This window comes from Meleagris gallopavo, chromosome 4, assembly GCF_905368555.1.
Source record: "Meleagris gallopavo chromosome 4, MGAL_WU_HG_1.1, whole genome shotgun sequence".
Lineage (NCBI taxonomy): Eukaryota > Metazoa > Chordata > Aves > Galliformes > Phasianidae > Meleagris > Meleagris gallopavo.
In genome coordinates, this window is record NC_139407.1 from 24,999,914 (window position 1) to 25,022,266 (window position 22,353).

Consider the following 22,353-nt stretch of genomic DNA (forward strand, 5'->3'; position numbering starts at 1 on the left):
TTGGTAGCAAGTGATCATCTGCATGTGGTTGGCCCAATCCTCCCCCCACCCCCAAAGTGAAATTCCTCTTCATAATTCTGCTAAAGCTGTGAGAATTAAATTAATACCATCGAATCAGGATATGGCTCGCTATAATAGAGGGAATCACTTTTCTCTTAATTTGATGATTGAGACATCACTGTGCTGGGCTGGGAGGTGAGAAGTCACTTTGCTGTAAGGGCAGGTCAGGGATGTTGGCTGTGTCTGCGTGGAGCTATGCTTGCCAGAGATCTAACTTGGAAATAACTGATAGTGGGCAGCACGTCTTGAAGCAGAAATAACTGTATCAGTTGTCAGATACCTGAGAAGCATTTCTTAGAATTGTTGCTATCAGCAAGCTTGATATAGTACAGCTTGACTGTGTGGACAGGATGTGCTATCAACCAAAAGATCTAACCTCTGGCAATTACTGGGCAGTGTTTTCTTTAAAAAATAAATAAAAAAATTAGCAGGGAGGTCTGCATCTCAATATTTTAGCAGTCAAGCGTAATAGAGTAAGAAAGGTGTCAGGATGCATTTTATCTAATACAGCAGGATGCTGTAGGCAAGGCTGTTTGAAATTTGTTGAAAAGCAGGTGACAGCCACCCATAGAAAGAGTCTCACTTCCTTGGAGTGTGTGATGCTGTGCTGCTATTAATTTCATAAGCTCTGCTTACGAGTGGGGAAATGAATGATATGCAGTGCTGTTATACAAAGCTGCCTTGGCCTAAGAAGTTCCTAGGCTATTTAAACATATTCTGTGTAATCCACTTAATTGCATGTGTAAGCTTGTCAGGAGAACTTGAGCAAAAGCAAACCCATAATGTGCTCAGAGAAGTGGTGGGGGGAACAGCTGCAGCACTCTGCGCTGATTTAGTGTTCAGAGGCAGCTTTCATTCCAAGTCACTGGCTGGAGCAGTTGCTGCAGAATCTTAATATAGAATGGGTCAGGTGAGGCTGACAGCAGGTGAAACGGGGCTGGAATGCTGAGCTGTAGGCTGGGGAGCACATGAGATGAAACAACAGCCAGCATCCCTTTTAGTGCTGGAGGTCACATTCAGGCAGCCACTTTTGGGACCAGTCCTGTGTCTTTGGTGGACTAGGCATAGTGAAGTTAAGCTCCTAATTCATATTAAATTTCCCAGGGCTTTGAGAACTCAGTTATCTTAAAATACTGTGTATTGCCATGCTGAACCAGGCATTTGACTGGCTGCATACAAAAGGTGTTTCTGCAAATTTTCAGCTTTTACGAAATTGGAATTGTTTTTTTCCTTAGTACGAAAGTTTTTTACTCGTATGCATGAAAGGCCAATGTTGCATTGCATAGGCAAAGCTAAGGATATCAGTAGAGGGAAGGTCACATAGCATAAATACGTAATGTATGTCTTGTATCTTATTATAGTATGTTGGGCCTGTGTGTAACTGGGGACATGGTTGTGTAGCAGCAGGAAATGCATGCTGTCATAACAGCGGAAGTTGTAAATGCTGTTCCTTCTCATTTATAGCCCAGAACCTCCCAGGGTTCAAACCTCTTGGCTGTGGAGAGCATTTTATGTGTGATGAAGACTTCATTGTGAATGCCATCTGATAGGCCAGCTGAGAAACATACAGGAAGAGAAGCCATATGTTTTTTGTCATCACGTTGGGGGTACTGACTGAGGGCTGACATACTTCAGCAGGTGACTGCTGTGTCTGTTTCACCTGTGCCACAGAAGCAAACGCTGGGAGCTGAAGGGTTTTCATTATCCACACTATGCCTTTCTGTGGGCACCAGGACAAAAAAGAGCTATTTTTTCAAAGAAGAGTAATGATTTTCTTTTAAAAATGTAAAATTCTCCCTTAGAGTTGCTCCTGGGCTCAGATTTTGAAATCATAGAATCACTAAGCTAGGAGCAGTTAACTCAGATAATCGAGTCCAACCACAAACTCATCCCCACCATGCCCACTAACCGTGTCCCTCAGTGCCACGTCTCTACAGTTCTTGAAAACCTTTATTAAAATTCTTTATTGAAGTCCTTTATTCAAATTCCAGAAGCAGGATCAAGTTAAAATGTTTAAAAAAATACAGCTATGAAGGAAACTGGGTGGCTTGATCTGCACCAACATCATATCTGGTCATTTGTGTAACCGTCTTGTTTTCTGTTGTCCAAACCCCGTCTTAAGACAGGCTGACTACTTTATTGACTATATTGGCTAAGTATCCTCAAAGAGACTGGGAGTTTTCAGGTAGCGGTGTCTCTTCCGACTGACAAACAATATTATTCCAGCAGAAAGAAGAGATGAATTTGTAGTCTATAATAAATACATCAGAGGCTTGTAAAACTTCTTAATCTATCCAGGTATCAGAAACTAGGTCTGGTGTGGATTTCTGAGATGTGCATCTTCACTGTCAACTACATCAATATTCCTTCATGTCGCTGCAGCTGTCTAGACAAACTGGAGACTCAATTCCTAAACTGGTTAGCTTGTGAAGTGGATGAGCAACACACTGTACCTTCAGCTTTTCCTTCACTTCCCTTCTGCTGTCTGGAAGTGCAGTGGCAAGTTTCCCACCCTCTTCATCTCTTACGTTTTTGGTGCAAGTGAAAAGCTACTGAAAAGCTGAGACCTCACCCAAACACATGTTGGGATGTGGGACAATCTGTGGGCTGTGAAATGTTTGTCACTGAAGGCTGCTGATAAGGAAACGAACCCCAAACACTGCATTTGAAATAGGACTAGGGGATGCCCATCATCTTGCAATATTTCTCTACTGCATCTGTCCTCCGTGTCAGGAGAAAATCCCTCGTCTTCTGGGAAAGTGACATTTTTTCCTGTGGATTACATTCTCATGTGTCTCATCCTCTCTGCGTGGGAGACCATGCTGAGACCTAAGCTGATATGTATGGAAATGCTTTCCTTCAAGTGCCTTGGGACTGACATACAGCTGTCACTCTCTGGTGTGAATAACAGGAAATTTAATTTGTTGGGTGGAAAGAGTTAAATGAACTTTAACTGAAAACCTCTATCTCTCCCTCTCAGGGTAGAAAATAGCCAAGGGCAACAGCGGATGACTAATGTGTAGAATATTGCAATTAGTATAGCAAGGTACTTACAGGGATCAAATTAAAAAATTCATTAACGTACGCACTTAATTAAGAAACACTTTTCGGTTTACATGATAAATTATGACACCTATTAAATCTTCTAGTACAAGCTGTAATGGCTTCTTTGCTCCTGGGCAGAGAACTATTGCCTTTGAGGTCCTTTGAACCTCCCCAAGGACCGGCAGCATCAGTTACAAGTGTGTTAAAAACAATGCTTTTTTTTCCTGTGAGGAACAAACCCTGCTTTACTGGGAACTAATTTAAAGTTAAGCAAGTAGCCTGAGGATTAGGAGACCTGTCAAACTGCAAACACAATGGATGGTGAAACAAACAAGAAACGACCTTGAGAATAACTGAAGAGTGAAGTTAGCACAATGCTGGGTTGCCACCAGGCAGCAGGATGCTTCTGATGGGACTCCATCTGCACATGTCCCCTGTGGCTTCGGTGGGATGCCACCAGTCAGCCTGGCACAAATGCAGTGTTAGGAGCCTTGGAAAAGGGATTTTGCAGGGCTGAGCCATTGGTTCCAAGTTTTCCTTTTCTTGTTGAGGTTTATTTCAGGTGCTGTGATCTGGTGGTGCAGCATGGAATCAGACTCTAGTTCTGCTGCAGCAGTAATGTGAGTTATTTAGAGGGGAATCTGGTGATCGTGACAGTTCTACTATTGAAAAAAGCACATCAAAGATGCAGTTTATTAAGTTCCTGCCATTGGCTGTGCAAATCTGCCAGGATTTGTAATTTGGATTAATCTACATCAAAAAGAGAATTCTCTGTCAATGCCAAGTGGTAAGGGTCAGGTGAGCAACGTGGGCTAAGCTCAGCACATAGGATGGTACCCAGAATTCTGTAGGAGCCTTTTAGAATGATGGTTTGGAGTAAAAGTAGATGTTTCTCATGCTCTTCCTCAGTGAGTTGTTCCAGAATCTGCCAGATACCTGGAGTTGTTCCCTGAATTCTCTTTTGAAGTGAACACCTGGCCTATAGTCCACTCCCTTGTCTTCTGAGAGTGGCTGATTTGGCAAAGTGCTGTGCCTCAGCAGGAGCTTCTGCAGCCAAGTGACTTTGGAACATGCCCCAAATGTGGAATTCCACATAGTCTTGCACAAGCAAAAGTGGTCTTGAATTCTTCAGAAAGTCTGAACCTGAGTTGTGCTGCCAAAACCTCTGCGGAAGTTGAATACATTTTTCTTTCAGACTGACATGGATTTTCTCATAACAGAGTGTGAGTTTTGAATCATGTTGATGAAATGCATGCAGCTCATTAAATAGAGTAACTCTAACTACTCTGAAGATTTACTGTTCATTAACAAATATTTGAATGAATGGTAGATGAGAATAATCCTGTGAGAAGCAGGACGTCTTCCTTGTCACATGTACATAAATGCAGCTCAAAATCCAGATTTTCCACATCCATCACTGCCTTCTAGTTTGTACAGCCGTGCACTGTTTGTACCTGGTTGGGAAATATGTACCTGCATCCGTTCCTAGAAGGCTGCTTAGCAGCTTGGTGAGTTCAGTGCAAATGTTTGACATTCTTTCTGACATCCTTGATGTGATGACCTTGGCAAGTTGCTGGCTGATGGTAGGTTTTTTCCCTTGCATCTCCCATCTGGCTCCACTGGAACTGACCTGGAACAGCTTTGGGGAGGGATAGGTCTGTGCTGTGCAAGCCATGAGACAGAGAAATGCAGCACTTGTCCACTGTTCATTATCTTCTTTGCCTGGTCAGAGTTCTGTTAAGTGCTTCTGTCTGCAGAGGTCTAGTCTTTCAGTTAATTATACGGAAGGCAAGTAATAGCTAGCATCCACACTATTTTATCGACACTGACAGGCCTGCATAAATAAATAAAAATCTTATTTTATATGATGAAATATTGTGTTGCTTTTTAATAAATCAATAACTGGAGGTGATACTGGAAAAGTGTCTTTAAAATGATGTTTGAGGTGAAGTGGAAGACACTAGATTATCCTTATTAGTGATTTTTCTTTGCAGATTGTTTGAAGTAGGTTCTGTGATGAGTTCTCCAGAGTAGTCCATACTGGCTGCTAGTGACTGCTTTTGTCAACACTTATTGTGTTATATGTCTCTTATGGTCTGTGAGATGTCCTACTTTTTGTAAGAACTGGTACTCAAATAACTAGTAAATGTATATCCTATTTCAACTAAATGTACCTTTCTGTTTGAGAAAGAACATTTGTTTTGAGTTAAAAAGTATTTCAGAAATCTAGCTTAAATTTGTGCTCTTAAAGGGTTCATTTTGCTGAGCAATGTTACTTCAGTAGTGTTTGTTCAGGGCTCTAGTACAGTCAGTGCATGAGTCCTGGATTGGAAGGTTCGTTCAGAATCCTGCAGCTGTAAGGCTGAGTTAAGACCTAGTTGTAAGCTTAAGACCAGTACAGCATGATGAACTGGAAGCTGTCTGTACATCCACTTTTTTCCCTGTAGCCGGAGACCTTCCCTCTGTGGTTTGTATGAACTTCCTCGACTAGACCTACAATGTTGGCTTTCATTGGAAGTGGCACAAGTGTTTGCAAGGAAAGTATGTTGAACTGTTAAGTAGTTCTCGCAATTACATCGTGTCACTCTGTGAAGTTATGCTGGTTGTGTGGGGACATACTTGACTAAGCTTAGCTTGGCTTAAACATAAAAATTGATTTGTTACACCATAGTGCAAATATGTATTTATGATACCTTTTGCTCTTACAAGAGGTATTCTGAAAATAATGCCTTCTATTTCATCATCCGACCCAGATGACATCAGAGATAGATGTTGGTGTTATAGCTGAACCTTTCCACCACCTTTTACATTTTTGTTGCTGTGTGACAGGTGGCAGCAGAAGGACAGTCTGACATGGAAGGGTGCATGAAGGCCAAGGGCGTGTCACTGAATTCCTCTATGTGGGAAAAATGCAACCCATTGACATTTGTTCACACTTGCTGAAAGTTTATGGAGACCAAACAGTGAATGTGAGCACAGTGAGGCAGTGTGGTGTGTTTCAGCAATTATGACAGCAACATGAAAGACAAGTCACATTCTGGACAGCCATGCACAGCTATTGCACCACAAAATAATGAGTGGCTTGATCAGCTCATCCCCACAAATTGGCAAGTTATAAATAAGGAACTGTGTGCAGAGCTGAATATGAGCCTCACTGCATTGGAAACAATGCCGGCAATGCTGGAATATCACAAAGTTTGCTCCATGAGGGCTTCGTGAATGCTCACACAGACCACCGTACACAAGTTTGTCAGGACCTATTGAACAAATATGAGGCTGAAGGTGACAGTTTCCTGTATCACATAATTGCTTGGTGACAAGATGTAGCGTCACCTCTATGGGATGGAGTCAAAATGGCAGTCCATGGAGTAGTGATGTGAATTCTCCCAATGAAGAAAATGTTCAAGACACAACCCTCAGTGGGTAAAGCGATATGTGCTGTCTTCTGGGATAGAAGGAACCTGAACAAACCATGAACTGATTGCTACATTGTAATGCTGACTAAGCTGAAGGTTCAAACTTCTTGAGTCAGGCCAGAGAAGAAAAGAATCTTTGTCTTGCAGCACATTAACAGTAGGTCCTGTACCAGATAGAAGATCATGAAGCACATTTCCAGTCTTGGCTGTGGTGTCCTGCCACACCCACTGTACAGTCCTGATTTGGCACCATCTGACTTCCATCTATTTGAATTGATGTTGCATGGGTGTTTTCCTAGCAATGACACTATTAGAACAGCTGTGAAACAATAGGTCATCTCCACTGGTGCAGATATTTACAAGTGCAGCATACAGGCTCTTATTCATCAGTAATGAAAATACATAGCTGAAGGTGGTGGCTACATTGAAAAACAGTGTTTTGTAGCTGAGAATTTGCTCTATCGAATAGTATTACTGTGCTCTTTGTATCTGTTATAGTTTCCATGGGAATAAATAGAAAGCATTACTTTTGGAGTGACCTACAGGATCAGCACCAGAGTGCATTTAACAGGCCCTGATACTAAACACATACCCAGTGGGGGAAATTTGCTATTAATTTTACTTGATGACCTATTTGCAGGTGCATTTTTTTAATCAGAAACATTCATTGGATATCCATCCTTATGGTTCTGAGCCAGAGGTAGTGTGCCTGTAGTTAATGTTGTTATTCATGTTGGCAATCTCTGCCATCATGAATGTTTGTAGGCCATGCTAACATGCAAAAAGACTCTGCATGTAACAGGATATAGTGATTATTCAATTCAAAAATTAATATTTTGTGTATCTGGACATAAAATTTTTAAAAATAAAATTGTTGTTCTCAAGACATATAGGACCGTGAGTTTAGAGCCTTATTTTTGTGGGGGTGAAATTCTGCTGTCACTTCCTATTGAAAACCAAAAGTTTTCTGGGCATATTAAACTAGCTCCTCCAAAATGGAGGAAACCAAGAATTCCTTTTGAAGCATTGCTCAAGTATAGTGATGATACTGGTTTTTTTTTGTTTTTTTTTTGGTAGTACGTTGTACTATGGATTTGATTATGTCCCCAGCTTGCTGTGACAACCCTTGGAAATGTGCCCAGTACTACAACATACCAGGACTCAGCTTTCTGTGTTCCTGCTGATGCTGGTGACCCTGTTCTGTGTTGACTGTGGCTCTAGGTGTGCTGATGGTGACTATCTAGCCAGAACATGATCAGCTGTACTTCTGTAACATCACATGCAGAATCAGCAAGCTTTCTCTGTAAACGCCTAGACTGTTAGAAATTGTTTGTCTTGCTTTCAGCATTTTAATCTTCATAGGATTTCTCTTTTTGTCCTCCTTCATCCTGTAGGCACTAGCATTGAATACTGATGAGGAAATACTTGGTCTAACGCCAGCTAGTCAATTTTGGTTAATTAATTGGAATAGTGATTGGCAAAAACCCAGCCCAAATTTTTGAAGGTAATTTATAGTGTAGGTAATCGTTTACTTGTGGATAATTATCTCTACCTGTAGGTAGCAGAAGGTAATGGTTATTGAGATCCAGATGCATCACTAACAAATGCCATTTTAGGAAATTACAAATACTTAGGCTGAGTTATCGGTTTAATTATTGAGGATGCAACTTGAACTGTACAGTAAACGCACCCTTTCCTGTTATTTGATTCCCTGCTCCCAAAGCCTAGGTGAACAGAAGTAAGAGATAATTTATTGTTATTGGGAAGTCAGTGTTCCTGTCCCTATGTGCTAGCACAGGCACACTAGATGTCTGGGACATCATCATTCACTGAAGACAGACCAGCAGTGAATTGCTGCTTTGGTGAAGCAACCATGAGGGCCCCGTGAATGCTTACACAGGAACAGAAAACACCATACACAAGTATGGTATGCAATCCAAGAATTTAGATTGACAAGAGTGCTTTGGGAATAAGTGAGTCAGTATTTGCTAAAGCAGGTGGCAGCCTTGGGAGATGCCTTATTCTCTATAGGTTACAAGCTCATCTTGCAGTGGGGATAAATAGGGTATCTTCTTGTGTATCAGTTTTTGCCAGAGCTTCAGTCCAGGCAGAGGTTCCTGCAGTGCTTGTGAACAAAATAATACCATCAGGTCACCTTCTTGACTCTTCTCAATGTCTGCTGCCCTGAGAATTGAGGTCTGTAAGGATCAGTTGTCTGCTCTAAATGGCAATGCTGTGTCTCCTTTTACACGCTAAGAGCACATGTATGTTGTCTCAGGCTTTGGCATTATGAGAAGATTCCTGTTGATCTGTTTGAGTATTTGAACTCTCTCTTGATGATATAAAATACCAGAGTTTTGAACAAAAGAGCAATGTATCCCAGTGTATATTCAACAGTGACAGATATTTGAGAGGAAGACCAACAAATTGATGGGCTTCTAGACAGCCGTTCCTTTTTCCCATTAATGGGCTGGACTCATTTTCTCATTCACTTAAAACTGTTTATTTTGCACATGGAATCTGCTGAAGTTTCCGTCTTTTTATTCCTTCTTCCAGTGCAAACTGTAAAAAACAAAAGCAAAGCCCCTGACATCATCTTGCTGCAGCAGTGGAGTGATTGGTTTTTTTTTCCTTGTGAAATACTTTGTAAGTACATGGTGTTACTTCCAAAAGGGAACAGGCTGGAGACATGCCTTGGAATAAGAAGCAGGTCTGCATGCTGTCATTCTAATTTTGCATTAGTGACAATATGAAATTCAGCTCTGCCCCTCAAGAAGGGAGCAGAGGCTTTTCCAAAATGATGATGAGAAGAAAAAAAAAAAAAAAGCCTGAAATTTTGCCTAGCAACAAAGCAATATCTCATTTCCTAACACCACATACTTCAAGTCCTGTTGGTTTTGGGGCATGCTGACTTCCCAGTTTTGCCTTTAGATCAGTACGGGGCTTCTGATTGCGCTTGGGGTAAGTCAGAAGAGCTGATTTAATACCACAAAATCTTCTGCTCAAATCAGTTCGTACACTTGGCACAGTTTGATTTGTTTGTTAAAAAAGCCTACCAACCAGCAAGTAGCATATATAAGAAAGCTGATGGTTCGAGTGGATTGCATATGGCCCAGGAGAGGCAAGTAGAATAGGAAACATATGTTTGGCACCCACAGGTACCGCAGAATCAAGCGAGTGTGAATTGCTAAAACGTAGTTTACATAATATGGTCAATAATATGCAGCAGATGGAGTCTGAGTGTATCGCTTAAATCATGAAATCTCTGAACACTGTAAGGGATTGCACAACAGCAAACTTTAACTTTGAAGGTAAATTGATGAATGATTTCTGTTTACTCGAGCAGGTGGGTACAAAGCTAACTGAATTAGGCTTTTTTTTTTCTTCTTTTTTTTTTTTTTTTACTCTGGATGGACAGTAGTGATGCCTACTAATTTGCATTAAATTGTTCATGTTGGGATTTGAGCAAGAAAAAATCTTGTTGGGTAGTATGCAAGACCCAGAATTCCCCTTGTGCTGCCTTTAGAATGAAGTTGTTGCATTATTTTGTCAGCAAAAATTGTCTGTGTTCATAGTCTTGCAGCAAGGGAAGGGAATTCTTCTGTCCCTTTGCCTCATTTTTGTTGTTTGAAAGGACTTGAAGGCCACAGTGTGGGAATCTTAGGTGTGTTCTTAGTGCCTGTGTGGTCAGGAGTCCATAAGAAATTCAACTAGGAGACTGAGAGTTTAACTCAGTACTAACTAACGTCTCAGCAGAGATGAAAGTTGGCACATATATAGTCTTTGCTTGCATCTTTTGTTGTTACATACTTTGCCAAAATTCAGTTTGGCTATTTTCATTTTATGCAAGTGTGAAAAATGTTATCTGTTTAAGTTGCTTCTTTGCACTTCTATGAATAAAAAATGGCTTTAATTAAATTAAGAAAGAGTTTTGACAAGTGATTTGTCTATAATATGTACTTATGGTTTGTGGCATTTCAAAGAATAAATAACCAAGATGTTGAGGCTTAAACATTGGCTGCTGCACATGTTCTGTCAACTCCTTAGTTGAGAGAGAAACGTTTTTTTGAGCGTAGATTCAGGTTCAGATCCTGTAGTTCTGCATATTCAGATTTCACACCACCTTTGGAGGTATGGGAGGATGTACCGGAGGGAGAGCTTCAGCCTGTCATTGATGTGAATGAGCTGAACTGGAAACAGCCCAGAATGTCTCAGGGGAGGTTTTGAAGGCAAGCAAAAGCAAGGTTTCATTTTCAGCTCTACAGACTGGCAGGAGGATCAGAAGCAGTAGGAATTGAGTTAAATCTATGCACAGAGGAAACCAGATAAGCTGCAGCAGGTTAGAGAGAATTGAGATTTGGAAGAGGCTCTGCTCCACTACCAGCTGCAGGAGGGGAGAAGTACAAGCAATTCATTTTGAGTAAAAACTTGTCTTCCAAATATTTACTGCTGTAAAACTGCTAAAGGAAGAATGCCACTCTGGGGGCAATCTTGCTCGTCCGTTTGAAAATCTCTAGCTGGGAAACAGTTTCGCAGCCCATCTCAAATGACAAGGAAGAGATTTCTTCAAGGCCTTTGCTGCTTGTGGTTGCACCCTGGCTGGTGGGCATGGGAAGGCTCTTGTTCTCCTGCCTGTAGCATGCTGTTTCATAGCTAGTGATTGTGTGTAGGCTGACTGGTGGCTGGGGCTATTGAGGAGTGTGGATAGGCAGCAAAAAATGGATGTCTAGTCAGCCTCTGCTGGTTAGGATCTTCTCTTGTAGGGACTGCATGCAGCTGAATCAAGGTTTTGCAAAGCAGGAAACAGTTAATGACCAGCCAGGGAAGAGATGTTGGGGTGTTCACTAGCACCAGTCTGATTTATTGCATCAACCTGTGCAGTCAGATCTGCAGTCCCTGGAGGAGGAGACCTGCAATTCACAGAACAGGAGCTGGTGCAGAAGGCTGATGAGAGCAGTGCTTGGAGTGTGCCTAAGAATTGAACACAAAGTGGTACAAACTGAGGGCTATTCCAGCTTTGCTGAGCTTTGGGTTTGTTTTAAAAATACAACCTGCCAAGAAGCATCCCAGAATGAACCTATCAGCTCACCCCAGTCTATTGTTTTAGTGGCTGCCTTGAAATCACAGGCACTGGCATCCCTGCTGCTTAATATGTCTTGCTGTCACTGTAAGTGCTTTCAGAAAGCCACAGCTATGGGTAGAGAGGCAAGTGACACACTATTAGCAGTGACACATTGCTTCTGAAGAGCAGAGCTAGTGTCACATTTAACAGAGTGCAAGTGAGGGCTGCCTCTGCTCTTTGCTAGCAGGGAACTTTCCGAGCTTGCTCTGAGAGTGGCTGTGCTTTGTTCTGCAAGTCAGCTGCACTCTGTCTCGTTGGTACAGCTTACCTTTTTCTTGCTTTTCCTTTTATTCTTGCTGACTCTTTGACACCCACCACCTCCCTGCCAGCCTGCTGAGGCTGATCAAGCTGTTCAAACAACTGGAAGACATCAGAAGTTAAACACTCATTATTTTAATTTGATGCTAATCATGTGTTAATGAGACTAATCCTTGCAATGATTCAGGTAATTTGCTTAATGGCTGCCCAGAGTACAGATTACAGCAATCAGTCACGTCTGATAAGATGTCTGTTGTGGAGGAGGTTGTCAGGTGAATGAGGTGGGAGAAGACTGAGGAGTAAGGTCTCATCTCATGCAAGTCAGGACTATTTACAGGAGGAGGGAAAAAAGTCTTGCTGCACAACCTTGTGCTTCCCAGAGAAGTTCCTTTCCTCCATTCGCCAGGATAAAGAAGTTGAAATAGGGGTGCTTGGGATTCTGTCAGCTCTGGAGGTCAGATCTTCTCCTGCCTTGAGAAGGGAGTAATGTGTGACCCACATGAGTGGGACTTGTGCTTTGTGATGTCATTTGGATCATGACAGAGTCTTCAAGTATAAATGAAATTGGGATCTGGTATAATCTGATAGATACAAGTTCTCATCTCTAGACTTGATGAAATAGAATCATTAAGGTTGGAAAAGCCCACTAAGATCCAACCATCAACCCATTGCCACCATGCCTACTAAATGACGGGCATAATACTGCTGAGATTATTGTCTGATCATGCAGACAATAGCTGGAGCCCTCTGCTTCCAGCTGTCTTCCTGGTCCTCTGCTTTGATTTCTCAGTTCTCTTCCAGAATAGAAGCAGAGCTGCTGGGCTCAATCAATAGGGTTTTAGTCCTCATTGGAGATGTTCTTATGAGTAGTCTATATACAGTAAGACCTGTAAGCCCTTCAGAATAAAGGCAAAATCATTTAGGCATTTAGTTCATAATGGATGCTATGCAATGTATATCTTAAACATTAATAAAATAGATACACATAGTTGATTACTTAGAGAGAGAAGAATATCCAGCAATGATAGCAAAAGGGAAAATATAGAAGGCTTTTATACGTAGATCACCACAAATTATGTGTTACTTAAATGTAAATTTTTGAGTACACTGTACAAAATAGTAGAATGAATATTTTTGGTATTTGAAAGCACGTTAACATTTTATTATTGGTTTCAGAAAAACACTGAGAATCCCAGAAGTTCCTCAGAAAAGCAGAGTTGGTCAAAAAGACATTTGTGGAGCTTCGGACAGAGCACATGAGTTCTCACGAGGAGATCTGCACTACATTCCTGGCTGGCCTGCTGCCTTCTCCAAGGTGAGTTAACCTGATTGTGGTGCTCTCAGGTGTTTCTCCAGCTTCTTATATCTACTCCTTCTAGTGTTTAAATATTCTGCAGTACAGAAACCTGTGTTTACACATGTAGCAGGCTACGAGGTCAAGACATCAAAGGGCTTCTCTCTGCCAAAGCTACTTGGGAAAAAAAAATCCCCACAAAACACATAATATTTTACTTGACAGCTGTGGGCAAATCACATAAGGAGGTAAGTCTTTTCCTTATTTCTACAGATGAGGAAGGAAGATGTAAGTGGGTTCAGTCATGAACAGTAGGTAGGGAATAAACTCAGACTTATAGACCTTAATTATAAGGCTCAGTCTTGATTATCTTCATGGTGTATCATGCAAACTGGAAATGAAGGATGCTTCTGTTTGCAGTGGAACTTGAGATATCCTCAGGAAGCTGGACTGTACCCTGACTGTATTCCAACAAATGTTAGTAAGAAGGGGAAAAACAGTTTAGTCAGCAACTAAAATAACATCTCAGTGGGGAAAGGAAAGCAGTATTTTATTACTCTAGTGCTCTGTCAGCCCCCCCCAGAGGCTTGGATCGAGCTGTTAAAAATACAGTCAGCGACGTGCAAATCACAAAGGATGGGAAATCCTCAGCACTACAGGAGTGCCAACAAGGGATGTTTGGCTTCAGTTTCCCACACTGAGATGTAGGTAAATGAACCAGGGTTTAGGATTGCTGGAAGAAAAAAAAAGAAAAAAAAAAAAAGAGGGTGTAGTGGCTTTCTTAAACTTCAAATAGTGGAAACCCACTGATGATTCTCCCATCTCCAAATTCAGGAATTGGAAAATATTTTCCGGTTTTCTTCATTATGTATGGCAGCAGGTGTTATTACTTTGTTAAATGATGTTTTGATTCAACTGTTTGTATGTGGCAAAATATGTTCGGATTTAATCAATTTGCATCTTCATTTAAGACCAAAATTGTTATAGGCTTTAAGGGGCTGACATTGTCCTAAAACACTCATTTAATAAATTAGAGTAAACAGATGTTATTTTTTTCCCCATTAGAACATTTCAGCTTTTCTAGTTGCGTAGAGATAATAATTATCTCTCTCACATTGATTAAAATGCACAGTATTAATGTCTTACTCTGTCTGGTTTCAATTGCATTATTTCTCAGTGGGTTTTATTAAGTACTGCAGAGTTAAGTTATGATTAACTTTGCTATTCCAATCCCACAGCATAAGCACATATTTGGTGTTACTATGCTGTGCTTGCTTGAAAAAGTGTTTTCCTTCTACAGTGTCTGCTAGACAATATCTAGGCAAATATTAGACAGCGGACATTTCTAATTTATTGATGTTGTATGTTGTTCATTAATTAGTTTTGAAATTTGTGTTGAACTTGTGGAATTTAAGGAAATGTCAGTTCAGAGATACCATGATAATAAGCACAAATTAAGGTAATGGGAAGAGATGTTGTCTGGACAAGATCTTGTTATTCGTATGTCAGTCTGTGGACTGAGAGTTGACTCCAACCATGGGTGTTTGCTTCCTTTTTCTGGTGAACTTTAAATAAATAAAAAATAAATAAAAAACTACCTGGCTATTGTGACTGATGAAAGCATCTTCTAGAAATGCCATTGAAGAACACCAGCACTGATAGTCAGAAAAGGATATGGTCTATATATACAGTTTGTGATCTAGTGGGTCCCTGCTTGAACATTTTATTTCTTGTGGTGGTTAGTCTTACGTGATCATTCTGTGATCACTTTACTTGTTGTTTTTGCCATTATTAGTGAGCACTTCAGGCTTATCAATCATTTCCCAGGCTTTAAGTTACTTGAGAGCATCATTTGTTTATAATGTGTGTTTTAACAGCATGATTTTTTTTTGTGATTTTACTTAATATTGAGTCTAATTTAAGTCTAAAATTGCATGGCAAATCATTATGGAGAGCTATTACCTTGAATATTGCTGCTGAAGACTTGTTAAATACTGTAACTTTGTCGTCTTTATTACTAAATTCATTATAACAGTCTTGGAACTGGAATTCAGGGATAGCATTGGCAGAAGTAGCTTCTGGTGTTGTTACACTGCTCCGTGAGCACCAGTTCTTTATTACTCAGTACTTGACTCAGTTGTATGTCTTGCCACGGGATACTATGGCATAAAATAAAAAAGCAAACAACAAAAAGAGCCTCTCTCTGTGAGTGCTGCTAATTTTGCTGGATATCTGCAGGTTGCTCTGGGTTTCAGTCTACGTCTTAGTGGTTGAGCCCACTGCTGACTTGCTATTACTAAGCAGAATTTGGAGGGACAAAAATATTTGCTCACAGGAATTCAGTTGAGGGTTTCTACTGTTGCTGCCAACAGTTTTTATATTTGAGAAGTATTTGAAGGTTTTATGGTGTCATTTTAGCAGCTGAGAGAGTTGCCTTCTGTAAGATCCCACAGCATTTGTACACTAATCTTGAATTCATCATGTGACCATAGGGCTTTTCTATTTTGAAAATGCTGTATTGCTTAGCAATAGTTAGAACTATTAATAACTAGTAAGAACTAACTGAAGTTTAAACTAAGAAGTTGCTCTGTGCTTCTTTGGCTAAATAGAATCATAGAGTCACTCTGGTGAAAAGACCTCAAAGATCAAGTCCAATCACAACCTAACCAACTCTAACAAGCTTCCGCTAAATCATGTCCCTGAGCATCACGTCCAAACAGTTTTTAAACACATCCAGGGATGGCGACTCAACCACCTCCCTGGGCAGCCTATTCCAGTGCTTAACAACCCTTACTGTAAAGAAGTTTTTCCTGATATCCAACCTAAACTTACCTTGGCACAACTTGTGGCCATTTTCCCTTCACCTGTCACCAGTGAGATTCCCAGCTGATTCTTGTCTACAAACGCTGACTCTGTGGTCTACCTTAGTGGAGAGAATGTGAATGAAGAGCTCTATATAAGACGTGTTCAGAAAGCTTTGCACAGTAAGTTGCCCTTCAGAGTGTCAATGTACACTCTTCAATATATGTTATTGAAAAAAAATCACATGTATATATCCAAATAAATATATGTGAATAGATGTGCATTTAAGATAAGCAGTGTATTTAAAAAGAATAGTAGGTGTATATTTTGTTTGTAAAATTTTCAGTTGAGTGCTGTGCATAGACATATGGCTTTAAAGAGCCAGGTAACCCAGTGTTTTCAGCTTCTATGCATCAAGATATGTTTCTGCCTCAGGCACTTCTAACAGTAGATATTTTTATGTTAAAAAAAAAAGGCATGTTAGTTTTTTATTGCAAACTGTAGTTGGAAACCAATAAATTTGTATTTGGGCAGTGTGTGGTAAGCTCAACTTCCTGGCACAACAGTAACAGGCGTTTTAAGTAAATATTCCCCAAATGTGTGAAGAGGAACTCTTTGAAAATGTAGGTGAGGGTGGAAGCAGGTAGTGCTATGTGATCCAAGCAGTAGCTTAGCACCCTGACTTCAGTCTTTTCTTTTGCATATGCTTGCTTAAGAAATGATCAGTGCTAACTGTCCTCTTTTGTTTCTCTGTCAAGATGGGTAAAAATCAAGAAGGTTGCTGGAAATACTGCAAGTAGAATCTTTTCATTCTCCCAGAATTTAAAAGTTCGTGACTCCTGTTTTGTCTAGAACAGCTTGAGTTTCCTGGGATTGTTTCTCAATGGAGCATGTGAAAATAAAATCACAAAAAATAATATACTTTGTCTTCTACTTCTAATCGATTTTCTACTAACTTGTATTTGGAAAAGCACACATTTGGAGCATTTTTATAATGTCGATGATTGTGTATCCCTCTAATTCCCTGTCCATCTGTAGGATAAACGTTTAGGCTGTGTGTAAACTATACCAAGTCTATATCATACATAATGTATGACTGTATATGATAATGTGCCATGAATGTCAAATTTTATTTTATTAAATATAAGCTGCTCTTCCATCTGCGCATTGGAGACCCCATGTATTGTATGCCAAAAAAAAAGAGCACCATTTCAAAGTATTATATAATTTCACATGGAATGATATGAAATACCTCGGCTTTTCCACGTGCTTAAATGGTTAAAACTCCACCAGTTCTAATTCCTCAGTTGTTGTTCTCTCTTGCTATGTAAGAGCAACGTCAGTATAGCAATTTAGCAGCAATGTAAGCTTGGACAAGTTTGCCAAAAACACTGATGGTCACATTCTTGACTGCTCTAACTCTGTTGGCTTCAGGGGTTTAGCAGCACTTTGTGTGAGTAGAGCTTGGTCTTTGCTTCCAGCCTTTTTCTCTAGTAATCCAGCTCTCCGGTGTTGACGAGGCCTTCAAATGAGCAAAGAGACAAATGTTTGTTGTAGCTTTTTGAAGCTTTGGCAGACAAGCTGCTAGGACCTTTAGTTGGCACCTATGTCTGGTTCCAAAAAAGCCAACCTTGTCACGGCTGCCTTTTTTTTTTTTTTTTTTTTTTTTTTTTTTTTTTCAGAGATTTCGCATAGTTTGTGTGCCTGTGACTCTATGTCTGGGTGCCTTGTGACACTTTGCAATAGATTGACAGAAACCAGAAGCCAGGTTCATCAAAGCCACAGATTTCTGATCCAGAATTACAGTGTCTGATTTGTGCCAGCACAGACCTAGACTGTCCAGATAGACTGAACAGGAGGAAAATATAATGCCAAAAAGGAAGAGGCTGAAATCTAATTAATCAGAAACAAATAAGTCATCCTAATGGCGATGCAGAAGCAGTATCAATTTAATTTGAGAGTACCCTATGTTCTGTAAGGATGACATTGTACAGTAATTCTGCTGCCAGTAACTGCCGTTAGAATTGCTGAATAGTAAGAAACAAATGAGTTACTGCCTCCACTGGTCTGTATTTTGCACATTTAAATACTGTGGTACTTCAAGCTCAAATTCTGCTTATGACACTTGGTTTCTCCTGTACATACTGGTTTTTGTTCCATTTTTCCACAGCAGTGGAGTAATTAAGCCTAGGCAGTAGTACATCTGCTGCTAGAGTTGGTAGCTGTCATCACCATGGGGAACAACAGTTGGGTTTGCTTTGTTTTGTGAATGGGAGGATGCATGGAGTGCTAGGAAAGGCATTCAGCTCTCTGGTCTTTGTTTCACCTCAGTAACAAAGTGCTCCTTCCCAAAGGTCACAGAGAAGAGGAAGGGAATGAGGAGAGTTTCTGGTCAGGATTTCAGCCCCACCCTGCAGTTGGAGAAATAGTAAAAATGAGAAGGTGTTGCAGGCCTTATTGCTGGGGATGTGACAGACTTCAGTGACAGCAGTGATCTCTGTTCTGACCCCTAATTACCTCTCGGGATTTGGCCCACACCTGCTTTTCCTTACTGAAGCTTCTGACAAAAGAACAGCTAGGGCAGAAGGGGCATGGGCTGATTCAGTTCAGTAGGTCAGAGTTATGTTGCTTGGCATGAGAAGCATGGTTAGGCTGGGACTCTCCTGCTGTGTTCTCTCTGAATTTGCCGGAATCTCTTTGTTACAGCTGTGCAGAATTGCATTTAAAGAGAGAGCACCCTTCTGAAATAATGGTACAGTTGTCAATAATGGACAGGTGGCATAATAGCCTCAAGCTGTGCCAGGAGAGGTTCAGGTTTGATATTAAGAAGACTTCATTATCAGAAAGAGTGGTGAGGCATTGAAATAGGCTGCCCAGGGAAGGTGGTAGAGTGACCATCCCTGGAGGGATTCAAGATTCGTGGAGATGTGGCACTGAGTAGGCATGGCAGGGATGGGTTGATGATTGGACTAGATGATCTTATAGGTCTTTTTCAACCTTAATAATTCTATGAATCTATAACTTGGACAGTGATTACCAGACACCCAGTTAATGGCAGTTCCTGAGCAATCTCATCTCTTCACTCTCCTCTTTGGGTTAAACTGATAGCTTATTAGAGGCAGGTACTTTCTTGTGCTCAGGACCAACGTGAAATGAGGGGCAGTAGTTGCTAGAAGAGCTTGTACTTGAAATGCTTGAGATAGGAGAGAGAAGTCCTGGTGCTGGGAGCCTTAGGGATAGAAGTAGTGAGAGAGCTGAGAGCACATCCTGGTTCAGCATCTGAAATGCTGAGATGCTTTGGATATAATTTGACATTCAGTTTTCAACAAGTATTAGACACTACAGATTAGAAAAAAAAAAAGAAAGAAAAAACAAAAACAAAACAAAAGAAAAAAACAAGGAACAAAACCACAACCTTAGGAGCAAACATTATGTGCGAGAAAAAATCCTTTCTGTTTCCTTGGTTACAGAAGTACATGAATAAATTATATCAAAAAAGCCCTTGGTATGTTCTGAGTGGTCATTTGTGACAACTGTCCCTGTAGTGTTTTACAGTAGAACGAATGAGCAGAAGCTAATCCTTTCTGAGACTGGGCTGAATCTACTCTGTGAAAGGCATGGAAACATACTGTGCTGAGCAGACTGACTCCGGGTGAGCTATCTTTGAGTTTTCAGGTTCTGATGGATCTTCACTGGGACTTACAGCTGACCCTGCTGTTGGCCTGGGGCTCAGGGGCAGCAGGAGCAGCCACGGGCAGTATTGTCGCACCACAAATATCAACTAAGCTAACTTCTGCTTGTGATGGTCTCCAATTCGGAGGTCAAGTCCAAAGCCTAATTTGGGTCTTTTCCAAACTCACTACTAACTGGTCTTGCAAAGCCCAAGTGTGATGTCAGACATTTTCATGTGGAGCTGTTTATCAGAATGAGGTGTCAATCTGAAATGCTTCCTCCCCAAAAACGTTGTTATGTGGATAGTTGTGTTTTTGCTTAAAAATATTTTCTTTCCAATCTAATTGATGTCATCTTGGAAATTGTTTCAACTAAACAAGCAAGCTATTCTTAGTGTAAAGTACATCCTTCTGGATAGTTATACCATTTGAATTATGTGCTTGTTATGTAAATGTACCAGTGAAGCTCAGTGAGTCTGGCAAGACTCTGGATATCTAGGTACTAAATTTCCTTTTGGAGTGGGTCTTGGAACGTTACTCTTTGCTTCTCATATAAGTCTCTCTTCTGTCTCTGTTCTAGAAGCTAGCACTCCAAGTCCAGATCTCGTTCCCAATTCAAAATATTCTTTTCAGAAAGAAGACATTATCTCATGTGACACCACACTAAATTGTCCTATGGCAGCAGACTTTGCAGTCTTTATTCGTAGGGAAGAACAGAGTGTACTCAGATGGCAGCAGATCATGCTCTTCATAACCACCATGCTGGAGCTGGTTTGTGTTTTGGAGCTTTTCAGAGAGGCAGTGGGGCAAGTGTACATGTAGGTGTAGCATAATTGTTACCAGCATTCAAGCATTCATGTAAGACTTCGAATCAGGGCTTATTGTCATGTGCAGGTTGAATAACGATCTTTAACCATACATGGATATTTTCAGCAGCTATGGGGCTGCTGCATGCAGGCGAAGATTACTGCTAAGATTGTTCTTTAAAACAAGAAAATTTGAGGATTACTTTGTTAATTTTCACCACTTAAAATTCTCAGTCTTGAAAAGTTAACACAGTTTGGAAGACTTTTTTTTTTCTTTTTTTTTCTTTTTTTTCTTCTTTTTTTTTTTCTGGCACTTACAAGTTCAGAATGCTTTTGTGCATTCCAAGCAGTCCTGCCCAGATCTACCACCTGTTCTATAATTCTGGGTATAGTCAGGGTATAGTTCTTTTCCATATGGGCAGCGTAATTCCATTAAGTAGCAATCCAGCACTTTTTTTTTAACATTAAACCTCGAGAGTTAATCATCCATCTGTGTGTAATCATTGATTCCATTAAGCCTTATGGCCTTGTCAGATTATCAAACATTTTAAACAGCACTTTTTTCTTTTCTATTTTTTTTCTTCTCTTACTCGACAGCAAAAGCATTTGTTAGGGGGCATGATTAGATCGATGTTTTCAAGACATGCTCCAGTCTCATAGACATTTATGCTTACCAAATTCAGAAAGATGGAGCTTGCCCACGAAGTGTATGACAAATGACATGCAAGTCATTCAGGTATTTCTTGACAGACAAAGCTGAGATATTTATTTAATGTTTAAAACCAACACAAAACATGAAAACAGAAACAAAGCCCAAAATCTTTTTGCTTTCTGAAACAATTGGATGCTTACATGTGTTTTTGGTTAGGACTAGAGGAATTGCATTAGCTTCATTGCCTTAAGAACAGACCCAGACCTTGAGCCTGATGCAATATACTTCAATTCTTGTACAAGTGGGGAAAACCTCATTGGATAGACGTGTAAAATTTTTGATGTCAAAATAGAAGGAAAACTGTTTGGTGTTTGTTTGTTTGTTTGTTTGTTTGTTTGTTTTTCCCACATAGGATTTAAAAAATGAAGGAATAGTATTCCTGAAACCAAAGTAACCGTGTTCTCTATTAAATTCCTAAGTGTGACTGTAAAACTTGGCGTAAGCAGAAAATTACAGCTTTATTCTTCTTCAGAAATCCTTGAAATAGGAGTTCCATGGTGGCATCTGATGAAAGATGAAATCACTTCAGAACTGCTTAGTAAACCCGTAGTAGCGCCAAACAGAGGGAACAGCCCACTACTTTTGTTAGTGACAAATGATTCTTGTTCCTGCCAGGAGTTAGCACTTCTTATGTGGAGACTTCATCTCCTGCCTGACATAGTATTTTTACTTCGTTGTATTAATGTAAGGATGGCAATGCTATGCAGGGAAGAAAGTGATGCTTAGGATGAGTGAGGCAGCCTTCCGCCAATTCAGAAAACAAAAAGCTCAGTCAGATATGGTCAACATCATGTAAATTATTTTCAGTAACAAATGCTTACAACAAAGCTCTAAAATGTTGATGCAAAATGTTACTTAGCAGATGAAAAGTATAAGGCCCTCATCTTGGTAGCTCTGTTGCTGTGTTTTCATAGTGGTGGGAAGGAAGAGTGCAAACCTTCACTGTGGCTTAAAAACAAGTTGCAAAATGTTGGCTTAAGGATGTGGTAGGGGTGGGAGGGGCTGCACTTCATGCAATACTTAAGTTGGGTTCATGGGGCACCTCTGGGACAGGAATCCAGCTGTACCAGCTCAACCGCAGGTGTTTCTTCTGCCCTATTTGAACCTGCTGTGGGTTCTGTACTGCTGAGGTCAATCTGTAGCAGTTGAAATGTCTCCTCAAATCTT

The 22,353-nt window shown here is 40.5% G+C and overlaps 1 long non-coding RNA gene across 1 annotated transcript in view; it reads left to right on the forward strand.

Annotated features, from left to right (window-relative positions):
• The first annotated feature begins 13,080 nt into the window (after positions 1-13,080).
• LOC146544449 (uncharacterized) overlaps positions 13,081-22,353 on the forward strand; it is a 152,276-nt gene continuing 143,003 nt past the window's right edge. The window contains exon 1 of the long non-coding RNA XR_014882932.1: positions 13,081-13,216. This is a non-coding gene — a long non-coding RNA (uncharacterized LOC146544449). The remainder of the gene's footprint in view (positions 13,217-22,353) is intronic.